This window comes from Rhyacophila brunnea, unplaced genomic scaffold (genome assembly GCF_057557595.1).
Source record: "Rhyacophila brunnea isolate RB1 unplaced genomic scaffold, BYU_Rbru_1.0 scaffold_21, whole genome shotgun sequence".
Lineage (NCBI taxonomy): Eukaryota > Metazoa > Arthropoda > Insecta > Trichoptera > Rhyacophilidae > Rhyacophila > Rhyacophila brunnea.
In genome coordinates this window covers 13,201,181-13,215,051 of record NW_028232871.1, presented here as the reverse complement: position 1 = coordinate 13,215,051, position 13,871 = coordinate 13,201,181, and the positions used below count along the sequence as shown (strand labels likewise).

Sequence of the window (13,871 nt, the reverse complement as noted above, 5' to 3'; positions counted from 1 at the left end):
ATCATACAGATTACTAACATTCTATATCAGATAACAATCTGTCAAAGGTTTAAAAAAATAGGCCAACTCATCTCGGTCACGATCCTCAGTCATGAGGTTCTAACGAAGATTAAGAAGAAGTAATATTCCATTTATCTAAATTAGTTATATTTTTTCCGTTTGTGGTGGGGGGGTCCGGACCCTACACCACCCCCTTGTGTGCGCGCCCGATTCTCAGTATTCAAACGATACGTTTTGTATTGCTCTGGTTTAAATTTTTCAATTCAGTTCAATTTATATTTTATAATAACAATAACAGACTTTCGTCTTTGCATAGATAATCACCACTCAAAACAATTTTGCGGCATGAGAAATCAGACGTTCAAAATTATATTTATTTGATTTCTGTTTACAAAACGAAACTATTTAAATTTAAAAGGTGTCACAATTGTTTCAAGTTCCACCGCTAGGGGTCACTTGTTTTATTATGCGTATATCTTGACTGAAAATGGTCGCGTGATAATATTTGCTACGTGTAAAATGGGGGTTACGCGGAAGCCCACAGTATTACTGCGCCTGTACACGTGCATGGATTTACTGGCAGCAACAGTTTATATTTTAAACTATCGTGACAATAACTACTGTTTACACGTAAAAATGCTGACTGTCTCTCCAATTCATTCTTTAAGAGTGAGCGAGGCTCGATGTTGTCATTTTATCGTACTATTTGACAGGTAGCTAAAATCGGTTAACCTAGAAATAAGTATAGTTTGTTTTTTTTTTCCGGCAGGTTCGCCAATATCGTTCTACTGCGCAGGCGCAGATCGAAAGAATCCTACTGTTTTTCCAACTGCAGACAATACGTTTACCCATACATTTTCTTGTTATGGCCGCGATAATACTTACTGTCAACCAGTGGCGAAGGGCGGAGGTAGGCTGTTAAGATCCGACATAAATAGTGCACACTAAACTTTGTCAGACATTTGTAGATATTTGTATTCATTGAAATAAGCCTACAATTTACATATGATGTTGGTTACTTTTTAGAATTCAATTAAACCCTGCGAAAACCAAGCCATAATAGATAATAGTCAAAAAATACTCGTCTATCTATAAAATATCTAAAATTAATCAATTAAATCATACAAAACTTAGGATATTTTATGGATAGAATAATATTGTTTCCTATTATAGTTTGGTTTAGGCAGGGTTAAATGAATATAAAAAAATGTACCAACAATATAACATTATGTATTCTTAATTTAACGAAAACAAATAAGTATGAATGAAAAAGTGTGCACAATTTTGTCGTATCGTCTAAAATATACCAAAACTATTATGGATTGGTTTAGGCAGGATTTACTTGATTTTTAAAAACTAACCAATAATATCTGTAAATTACAGTCTTCGTTCAATAAAAACAAATACGACGTATGACTGACAAAATTTAATTTGCATTATTTATGGTGAATCTTAACAGCCTACCTCCACCCTTCGCCATTGCTGTTAACAGTAAATCCATGCACGTGTAAACGGGGTATTAGGTACAGACAATTAGGCCAGACCGTTTCAATATAATATAATATTATGCAAGATTTAATTAATAAAACTAATATGTACATAATATCAAATTTTAATCTATAGATAGAATTTAAAAAATCTTAGTTCAATTATAAAAATAATATGGTGTTGAAAATTTAAAGTTCAAAATGACTTTACGAAAGAAAACAATTCCATAAAGTGTCCATAATATAAGGAAAAGTGAAGTTATTCTAAAAACAAAGTGATAGCATTTTCAAAATGGCGTCTCCTCAATATCGAAGTGTCACCCCACCCCCTCTGCCGTTGTCCCCGACGAGCTCACGCCCTCGCTCGTTAATGGAGAGCATCCTGGTGGCCAAAATGGAGTCCCTCAGCAGTGGAAGGCCAGCTCCCTTCATGCGGACAGACTCCATGGACAGCTGCAGCAGTATGGGATCGATTTCTTCGATGTCGAGCGACGTTTGCCGCTGCGATGATTGCTTGCTCGGTATTGCAGATCTCTACGTTGTCGGACCAGCAGAAAAGGCGAGGAAAAAGGTTCGAGATTTTCTTTATATTTTTATTCATTTGTTTCTGACCATTGTTGTGTTTTAGTTTTAAAATGTACAATGATTTGAGTTTCTCCAACTCCACCCGCCATGTATATGCAGCCGCGGTTTGTGCACGACCGCCTTCCATGACGCTATAAACGTGTCAGAATGAAAAGATTATAGTGCCATCCATCCATCCATATTTCACATGCATATCTTATTACGGGAAGCACACACTGGTTGAACACTTCGGCGCTTTGGGCACAGTGGGGAGTCACTTTTGAAGACATTATTCAGTTGGCCAAAAGTACTCCAGCCGAGCTTTACTCTGCGAACAATTTCATCAAAATATTATACGTCCATCTATAGCAGTGATTCCCAATGTGGTGCGTACCCCCACCGGGGGGGAATTTGAATGTTTTGGGGGGCAAAAAGGTCATGACATTAATTTTCTTCCAAGTTGTACATGTAACGTAATATACATATTCACTTACGAAACTTAAATTAAAAATAATATTGCCGATGTGCATTTTTATTTGAAGCATTTCATTTTTTTTCAAAATTAGTTAGGTAACCATACAACTTTGATAGAGGGGGGGGGCATGGAGATTTTTGAAGCGTTGAAGTGGGGCTTGGCAGAAATAAAGTTGGAAAACACTGTCTATAGATTCTATAGACACTTGTTGTCCCGAATAGATGTAGTTTTTCACCTGTTCGAGCTGAGTTCCATTGATGAGGATCACTTTTTGACACGCAAAGCAGTTGAACGTAACGTTGATGTAATAACCGCAATCCTTCAGTATAATCTCGGCGTTCTCTCCACATCCTATCTTTTTTATCACTCAGAAGTCACAAACAGCAGCAGACGATGTCATCAATCAGCCAACCAAGCGGGGGGAGTACCTAAAGCTCGCCCCCTTTCCTTCGGAGGTGATAGTACTCACTTAAGAGTTAGGTAATATTATTTATTCAGAAAATAACTTTTATAGGATAGTTTTTATTTATTGATAACTTAGAAACACTTTGCGCCCACGTTGGTCGCCAGTTATAGTATGTTTTAGTTATAAAATAGAAACACTTCCGGTTTTAGTATTTATTCCGAGTTCACAGAGATTAATCAACAATAACAGAGAACACTTCAAACGGTACACGAAAATAGATAACCAAGATAATACGATTCGCTTGACCAAATAACTAGATGAACTTGCCAAAGGAATAGTTCAGTTCAGGTAGGTATCACATTTTAAAACTAGATACCACACTAATCACTAGAAACGAATCTCGATAGTGTAAGGTGCTTAGTCTCAAAATAGAGGACCTTTATGATCAAAAGGGTCAGCGCTAAACTGACTGGCTGTGAGAGATCAATTTCGGAGTCAACATAGAGTTAAATCCTAATTCGTCACTGGGTCTTCAAACTGTGTTCCGCAAGTCAAAAAAAATCGACAAACAGACCTAGACTTCGACAAATTGTGTAAAAAATGTAATTATTTTAAGATATATTTTGCTAAGGATGGGATGGGGTTCCCCGAATAAAACTTATAATTATTCTAAGGATTCTGTAAGTCGACAAAGTTTGAAGACCACTTGTCTAGATAATAGCGCTTGCGATGTCTAGTCAATGGGCCGCGCCATCTATGGGTCTCTTTTCGAAGTTATGCATGCTATACTCTATTATTTTATTGAAACCATGACTATTAAATTTACCAAAGATGCAACTAATCATGATTCATGACGAGATAAAAATAAATATAACAATTAAAATTATTAGTACCTATCACAGCCCTGCTTATATCCTAGTTAAACTTCCAGGAACGTATCCTGTGTTTTGCACATGTGCTCGTATTCATACATGACGACGTACCTATCCAACGGACCATAACCCAATAAATCAAATTGATTGGTGCGCACTGGAGTGTACAGCCATTTAATGTTTTGTAAACTGCAAAACTGCATAAGAGCCATTCTCAGTGACGCACTAGGGCGGTGGGCAATAAAGGCACTTCATAAAGGCGACAAAATCGGAAAATTTATAGATATAGTTCGGACATCAGGTCACATGTTTGTTTAGATACAGAGCATGGACCTAATGCGTTCAGTTAGTGGCTATAAACAAAAATCTGTTAAATTATCTACTTCATAATATGCTCTGCTTAGGATCGTAATTTACTTCTACTTACATATTATTATTGTATGGGTTTCCTTAAAAAGGAAAGTTTGCAACTAGCACCATGCTATTAAACTATAGGTAATAACATTCTAACAATCAAAAATCGCAAATGCTGTGCTACGGCCGCAGATTTTCAACTATATTTATATAACGGTTGAAACTATCAAAATATGTTTGAAATAAAAGTTAAAAAAAAAATCTTTCTTTTAACCATGTCCGATCTTAATAGGATCATAATATGGGCCTCCACAGAGTGAAGTTTTGCATTAAAAGCTGATTTTTTTACGAGAAATGAATGTTGGCCACTTGCTCAACCTATTAGGACTATTAGGTCAATCTACTCTGACTTCAAACCAGGGCTCGAAATGGACCGGAACGCACCGGAGCGCCGTCCCGGATCATAAAATCCTCAAAATTATCGCTCCGTCTCGTGAAAATATTAAATTGACCCTCTGAGCGAGATAATGTCATAATAAATAATAAAATAAAAATAATAAAATACTTAAATAATAAGTAAATAAAAAAAATCTAACACACTTCTTTTTTAATAAATAAGTGTAGGTATACAATTAGATAACAATGTAAATATTATCGTAAAATAATCGAGCGCTCCGGTTCGTAGAATTTTCCATTTCGAGCGCTGCTTCAAACACAGATTTAAAAACAATATGTATCTTAGCCAAACCCAGAATTCGAACCTAGGACACACGTAATTATAGGCCGACGCTTAAGCCGTTCGACCATCGTGGAATTGAAAAAATAATAACACATATTTAATAAAGACTATTTTGTATCGTATCTACAATACTTACAGATCCATGAGATAAGAAAAAAAATACAAATGCACATTTCGAATTTGTGTTTTTGTGTCAATAAATTCTTTAATTCACTGTGCATATCATGCATTATTTATTGTAATGGCAGGACATTAAATTTTTAATCGGACGCTATTTTACAAGATAGCGGCAATAGAACTTACACTACTTCTTACATTTAGCGCTCGTCCAGCGTATGCGCATTCGGCGGAGCGTTGAGCGGCACGCGCAACTCAAACGTATAACCGTGTGTGATAATGTTCGTAGACAATGTCTTTTTTTGGTAATACGTTTATACGTTTGAGTTGCGCGCGCCGCTCAATGCTCCGCCGAACGCGCCTACGCTGGACGGGGCCTTAGTGACTTACAAGAGTGCTTCACATATTATGCAAAGCCTCCCTTTTAGGGGATTTTTTCACTATGTTCGATCCTAATAAGAACACATGGGTCAGACAAAGTGATGGTTTGTATTGACAGTTTTTTCTTTTTACGAGAAATGGATGTTAGCCACTTGCTCAACCAATTACGTCAAAACTTTAGTAAAACGCAAATTGAAATACGATGTGTGTATTTGCCAGAGCCAGAACTCGAACCTGAAACCCACGACCTTTGGGAAAATGTATTGTAAAATTCAATATTTCATGAGACATTCGTACCAAGTAAATTCAAGTAAAAGTCCATCGGCCGCTGTTTTATGTTTTTAAATACAGAAATATATTTTGAGTCTCTGGATAACTGATTCACTTTATGATATGTCCAATTACTCGCAATTGGAAGCATTCGGTGCCTACACTATTTTCCAAAGGAATGAATTGCCTTGCATTTTCTTAGATTTCTGATATTGAAACATGCGTTAACTCGTATTTTGTGACGCTGATAAATAAATAAGTTTTTTTCTTTTCACTTTGATTTTTGACAGAGTCGATCTAGATTCTAGAAAGACTGATAGGGGCCTTTGCATGATGTGTAGCATTATTTTTTTGCATATAGGCAGCTGTACTCCTTGCGGCGGCCCTGACTGTCGATGTTGTAGAATGCATGGCATAAACTGCACACAGTAAAGTTACCACAAGTCATTCGCAGGATGCATTTATTAATCGCAAACTCCCTGCGTGAGTAATATTGTGATAGCTTTGATCAGGGGTGAACTATTTTTAACTCTGTATAGTCAATATTAATCATTTCCAGACAGAGCGTTATTATAATAATATGACTAGGTTCTAAGTGATTTTCATTATTGCGTAAGTATATGCATGCTAGGCATAGATTATTCGTAGTTGGCTGACAGAATAATACGAACATAATGCCGTGTCCACACTGGCAACAAGTTGCTGTCAACATCATTAAATTTTACGATAATTATCAAAATTTGTTTGACCAAAAATTATTTTAATCGAAATTTAATGAGGTTTCCAGCAACTTGTTGCCAATGTGGACGGTCTCTTCTATACCTCTCAAACCAAACCGCCCCGCACCACAGTCGGTTAATCGAGATTATCACAGGGCCCTACGTTTGGATGTGAAGCATCAGTGGTTTATTTCGCTTGGGAATGTCTCAGGAGCAGATACCAAAGACTAAAGTCTCCTGGCATTCGAGTGTATTTTGACTGATTTTACTTGGAGTCATTCTAAAAAAAGTGCCTTTAATTAATTAAGTAAGTACATTTTAATGTATATTATTAAAAAAACCCTAAACCAATGCTGACAGACAAAACTATGTGAAGAGATCGTCACGTCCTCAGTAAGATGCCGATTTTTTTGTGGTTGGACCAACTTGAGCATCTCTTCACTTTTCCTAAACATTTCCGGACAGAGGATTTGTTTTGCATCCTGTAGTTATCCGTCACGTGAACATGATGGTCGGGTGACAAGTCCGAGGTCATGGAGCTAGGCAGCAAATCCACTGTGTCCAGTCAAAAATTGACTGGTGTAGTGGGCCCGGGCAGGAAATCACTTAGAGATTACTTAGATAGAAATATGAAAGTCAGTCGACATTGACCAAGGCTTTGAAGCCAGTTTACATTTACAAATTAACGACGGTGAGCAATGACGAGCCAATCGAGGGTGTTAGGGGTAAGAAACACCAGAGCAGAAATCAAATGGCAGCAAAAGTCCAATAAAATATGTTTAATGATATTATTAACGTCCACGACGGCCGAGCGGCTTCTGCGTCGGCTTATAATGTCGTGGGTCCCATGTTAGAATCCTGGGTCTGACAAATACACATTTTGTTTTTCAATTTATGTTTGCAGTCAAAGTATGGACCTAATTAATAGGTTGAGCAATTGGCCAACATCCATTTCTCCTGAAAGCAAAAAATCTGTTAATACAAACCTCTACTCTATGGGGGGCCATAATTATTATGATCTTATTAGAGTATATATACAGGGTCAAAAAAATGATATAGCTACATACCTATTATAATATTATTATATAATATTATGTAACTATAATAATATTTTTTATTTCGACGGTAAACTTTACACTAGGTATGAAGTTGGTTTCAGATATCTGTTTTTATAAAAATAATATTATGTTATATTATTTTTGTTTGTAAATCATTTTTTCGTTGTTGACACCGACATCTATATCTAAAACGTACAAACAATTTTGTAATGTGATAGAAAACGTCTTTATCAACAGCGTTATTTCTCAACAAGCATTGGGATAATTTTAATAGATGGCAGTGCAAAAAACTAAAATATTAATAGGGCATTACTTTTGTTAGGTAAATAATTTAGAGCAATACGATTATGAATCAACTGAAATTAAATTGAAACTTCGAACGGTTTATATTATTATGATATGAATGTCGACGAAATTCATTTTTCTTCACAGGCTTATAAAACTGTTCCTAAAAATATAATAATTAGTAGAAACATCTAATATTTTACAACTGCGTACATAGTATTTATTTTCATTTTATATTATTTTGCTTCTTACTTATTGGCAGTAAAAAAATATTAATACGTATTACCTATGTAATAACTAATAACTATGTCATGCCTTGTAATTAGCGTAGATTAAATATTATTAAATATTAAAATATGGTACGCACACGTTGTAGTTTTTGCAATGCTTGTATGACCGGCTTTTTAAAATAAAGATTATTATTATTTTAATATAATGTTTTTTTTTTATTATGATTTGGTCCGCGTGTACACCCACAACTCCCCCTTTTCCATGTTATTATCAGACATGGAGTCTCTTTTCCGAAGCGACCGACAACATTTTTCTCGGTCAAATTAAAAAATCGGTCACATTTCCAAAATTTATAATATATTTTTAGGTCAATTTCTTTTAGTTCTTGTAGCGTAAAATTGCCAGAAGGCTTCCAGAAGGCGAAGAATTTGAGACCGAACCTCGTTAACAAATATACGATATGCGCCTAGATTTTCTATTTTGAACGAAAACGAGCATTGCAGATTTTAAATTAATAAATGAAATAAGTTTCAGATCAATGAATTGATTACGTACCTACAATATGTTTATATTTATTTTTATTAAGTATATCTATCTATAAATCATTAATCGTGAGAGAAGATGATTTTTAGTTTTTAGTCTTTCTTCTTTTTGGTCATTCTTTCATGGCTGAGAATCGTGACCAACTTAAAATTCTGTCATCTTTTGAGCGACCAAAACTTTCCATCCTTCTCGATCCTCTGCTTCTCTCAGGGTAGAGTGAAGGCTGTCCCCCAGTCAGCCCTTTTACTTGGTCGCTCCACTGGGCCGACACTCATCGCCCTTCCTGAAACCACCAGTCTCACCAAGTTACTCGGTCTGTTGCGACCAATATCTCAAAAAACTGCAGAATGCTTCTCAAAAATATTTTCGAGAGCCGTTCCTTTATCTTAGTCTCTGGATGATTGACTAGTTTGTACTGTGCTCCATCCAAGAAATGCGAATCGTTCGGCGCCAACACCACATTTCGAAGGCATCAATTGCCTTCCACACCCTTGCCCACACGGCTCACAAAGTCTCATTATGATTATTAGTCCTTACATTAATGTCATTGCTTAAATACAAAATAGTTTGTTCTATAATCTCTTAGGTTTATTGGTACATAGCTTTAACTGATATTCTTCATAATAATTGAACACCTTGACAATGATTCGTTTAAAGTTAATTGTTATATTATTACGTTTTATTTCTACGATACGTGTAGACCATACACATTTTTAGTTTAGTTTTAGCAGCTAGTTATTTAGAATATGCACCTATTGTTGATGCTAGTAATCAGCCAAAGTCAGAGTATATACCCAATCGGTTGAGCAAGTGGCTAATATCTATTTATCGTAATAAAAATATGTTAATACAAACCAGGGATCTCAGATATAATGGGACTGAAAATACCTAACGGGTATGGAGAATCAGGCAACCGATCTCGAGTGCAGCATAAACTTAAACACGTGTCAAGAATACGTCATACGTCGAATATTCTGATGCTCTCGGTTTATATCCAAGAGGTATTACAATATTTAATTTATTAGTGATCAAATGGATGAGATAATCAAAATTGGCGGGAATTACTTTGACACGAAAGACTGAAAACGAGAAGTGTGTAGACAGAAAGTGGAGGCCTTCATCTCGCAGTGGATCGAGAATGACTGAGAGGAAAATGATGATTGCATACTACATAGTAATGTTACTTGTACATTATAATATGACAGTATATCGTATATACTATATTATTATAATGGTTATGAATTGGATAATATAAAGGAAAAGGTAAGAGATATCTTAGTACAGATCATGTTTATGGTGTGTATAATGTATATAGTAGGTTGTGTTAGATTTTGGCATGTAAGTCAGAAATGATGGGAAGAATCGGGATGAATAACGTCGAATACTGATAACTGCTCTCGGTTTATGTATTGACGCTCAATTAATATTGGTGTATTACACACAGTATTGCACGCATGGCCCCCACATCCTAAAGCGACCCCCTCGGCCAGTATTGTTGGCGGCCCCCCTACCTACTAATCTACTACCTCTACTACCTCTAATCTCTAATCACCATTGATATACCTACTACTGGATGAATCATATGCTTCTTAAAATGACGCCCGATTTTCAGCGACTCGGCCAGTGTAAAAACTTACTGTTTTAATATCAGCGGACTTAACTCGATATAAGCTCACTTAATATTTGTCTCGAAAACGACCTGGCAATAATAAAATTATGAGTAAGCCTGATCTAGCTTGCATCTTACTCTAACTAAAGATCTACCATCGTAAGTTGGCAGCCGGTCGAATTTGAAACTAAAATTGTCTATCGAGGATAAATTTGTTACAAATGCCATTTAATTTTACAACATGTTTCTCGAATTATGGATTGCATAATATTTGTACAGAAATCTACTACCAATAAAAAATTATAAATTACCATTTTTTTGTTAGTTATGGTAATATTCTCAATGTCATACTAGCGCCCTCGCTGAAATGCCAATTTATGATGGTAGATCTATAATAGTCAGCGCGTGACGACTTGCTCTGTCCGCTCAGACATGATTTTTTGGTAGCTTGCAAGCTTTGGGTTGCAGTTACCCTTAGGGTCACTATTCCAAGAACGCAAAATTAGTTTTACAGCCAGGGCAATACGGGTGAAATTAACGGTCATAATCGTGCATAATGCGTGTTTCATTTTTGTGGGACACTCACACATTCAAAACCTTGCATCAAAATGTAGCGTATTGAATATAGCCTATCGCAATTCTATTTATTATCTGTTCTGTGGGTTTTGGTTTGGTTTTTGGTCTCGATAAAATACCTCGATAATAAAAACAATATCGAGTATGTACTGTGTTTTTAATAAGAAACAGCTTGTTTCAACATACTTTTAAAAAGTCTGTATTTTCTGTAAGTATAACAAGACGGTTTTCCGGTATACCAAAAACCGATATTGTAACGAACCGGATCGAGAGCCAACGGTTTCATAGCCATGTTCCGGCTGCTTCCACAGTCCACACCGCATTTCGAGTCGAGTTTTGTATACTGTTCTCAGTTCTGAGTTCTCGTGTGAGATTGTGGGAAGTTGTGCCGAACGAAATATCCACAATGCACACAGTTTATTATCAACAAAATAACGAAAACGTAATATAATAGTTTACAAAAGTGACGGTAATTCTTGTTTAGACATATTATAAGCAGTGATAAGAAAACAAAATTTAAACGTGGTTAGTTTCTGTTAATTAAAACGTTCGATTTTTAAACATTTTAACCGGTTTGTTGTGACGATGTTCTGACAGTTTTTGTTCTACTGATGTTTTATGGCTGTATCGTGCATAATATAATATTAATTTATGGCCATGCATGGATAATGTGTTTTATTGGTTTTTTTAAACTCACTACATAGTCAGGTTGAAAATTGAAATTGAAAATTTCGTCAATATATTTCTGTAAGTATGAAAATCCTGAGGCGTAGTGATTTTATTTCCTAATGTACCTAGTACGTATTTTATTTGACAGTAAAATTATAGGAATTCCAAATAGTATATGAATATACATTTATTTTATGTAATGTTGTTTCTTTTCCTTTGATAGATTTTAGAAATGACACAAATAAGTAGTTAATAAACAAGAATCTGTTGGAAATTAAATTCAATAATAAGTTTTAAATCTACATAATAATATGCATATACCTTACCATCTAGGTACTTATAACTCAGTGTTTTGCAACCTTATTTGTGCCATGCCCCACTTCAACGCTTCAAAAATCTCCACACCCCACATGTTAAAATTTCATAGTTAACTAACAAATTCTGAAAAAAAAAGAAATGCTTCAAATAAAAAAATGCACATATTCAATGCTATCATCACCAGCTCGTATTCTTGTTTGTCTGGTGGTTGTTTATCCAGTACAGATCTTGCCAGTGACGTCCCGTGGGGGTAGGCAGATTGAGCGTCGCTTGGGGGCGGCAGTTACCCAAAGGGCGGCAAATCGAGGAGAATCACTAGGTATATATATATAAATAGATACCTAAACTTAGTAATAACGGAAATATCTTTCCATTAAAAAATTCAGCTCACCGGTTGGAAACAAAATGTATTAATTAGGTACGAATAAGGATTTTTTTGTCGGGTTCGCGATGTCTAGTTTACTTCCGTTGTCCTTGGACGTCACGTTCTTGGTGAACACCAATGACACGTGCATACCTAATTCAAAATTGATTCAAATATGTTTGCCAGTCACTCGCGAGTTTTGGAAGTTGTCAAGTGTATTTTTAAATGTAGGTACCTATCTGAAACTGTAGACTCGCAATATTGTCTATTGCAGCAGAGATGGCATTTAAATTAGATTTATATTGTTAGTAATGTATCCATGCAACACATATTTCTTAGATATCGGAGACATGAAAGGATGATATTATAAAGTACTGTATAAAAAAATGTGGCGGCATTTTGGCTCTGCCTAGGGGCGGCATTTTGTCTAGGGACGTCACTGGATCTTGCAATCGATTTTTAACTAACTTCCCGACTAGCTAGACATTTGAAACTTTTAGAGTATATCAGAACACGATGCCAGTGCATTCTTTTAATACTTTTAGCCATCTTTTAGTAGAATTGAATTCATTTTCAGTTAATTCTGTTTTGTATGGAAAGTTATTTCAGAAAAATCCGTAAAAAGTAAAAGACTATTATTGGTTGCTAAGGGGTTGGTCCTAGCAATCAAATTATTAATATATACGTGCGTTACTATGGAAATCAAAATGACATTTCAGTATTTCATATTCGTTTGTTTTTTATTTACTTCATATCAAGTACAAGTTTGAGCATATTGAGCATAATAATTCAACAGAAAATTTAAAAACCTTGTAAGTATATAAATAGTTCTTTTTATCTTGTAATTATTTAATTTAACGTTCGTAAGTAAGTACCTACCTTTGTATATTATTTATTAGATGTGCGACTCGGAAGAAATTAGTGCGATCCTTGTGCTTGATGTGAGCTGCAAAGAGTTTTTACGTGGGGTACTAATTTGGTCAATTTTAATCTTCAATCTCCACAGTTTGTGATGTCAAAACGATTTCTTTTTTTAAGTAACAAATTAATCATTTACAGCGCTAAAGCGCCGCATTCAACTAAATATTATGATGGGAATGGCAACAGTAATTTTCTCGGAAAGTCATGATTGCAATAACAAAAAAAAATGTACCAAATATTAATGATTTGCACATTGCCCCCCCCCGGTGGGGAGTACGCCCCACGTTGGGAAACACTGCTAACTACATAGTTTGCTAGATAAATTTTACTAAATGATAATAATTATTGTAGTACGTGTGTGGAGGCCCATATTATGATCTTATTAGGATCGGAATTGATCGGAAGAAGTAGTACCTACGTTCTATTTTTTTTAAGGGATAAACCGTCTTACGACTATGCCAATGGCATGGTTAAAGTTATTGCAATATCAATCAATCTATACTCCGGATTTTCACACAGAAGAATGTGTCTGCCTGTCTGTCCAAACTGTATGGGCAAGCCAGTCGCAAACCCGTTTTGAAAATAGCCGACATACTGAATTATTTGTTAGGTTGGGTTACTTTAGGTTAGGTTAGGTTTTCCTTCTTGAATTCATGAATTTTACCAAAATCGGCTTTGCCAATTAGCGCAGTTCCCGCCTGGTTTCCCCATAACCGATGTATACCCTTATTTCTTCTACTTACGTATTTTCCTAAGCCTGAAAGTACCTAAGAGTTTTATGATCGAATATCTATAATGTTCAATGGATTTTTTTTTATAAAATTCCACAGAACCCCATCTTGGGGATGATTTTATTTACACGCTTTTACCGAAAAGTTAACTCGAGTTTAGCTTCTAAAAATACTAATTGATG

General features: G+C 35.5%; 1 protein-coding gene across 8 annotated transcripts in view; it reads left to right on the top strand.

Annotated features, from left to right (window-relative positions):
- IP3K2 (Inositol 1,4,5-triphosphate kinase 2) overlaps positions 1-13,871 on the top strand; it is a 426,861-nt gene that overhangs the window by 294,386 nt on the left and 118,604 nt on the right. The window contains exons 1-2 of one of the 8 annotated variants that reach the window (XM_085948995.1): positions 10,977-11,128; positions 11,579-11,992. The exons of 1 other annotated variant lie outside the window; for it this stretch is intronic. The gene's annotated coding sequence lies outside the window, so the exon portion shown is untranslated. Of the gene's footprint in view, positions 1-10,976; positions 11,434-11,578; positions 11,993-13,871 lie in introns of those variants that run through there. 6 more of the 8 variants (XM_085948991.1, XM_085948989.1, XM_085948993.1 and 3 more) reach the window with 6 other exon arrangements.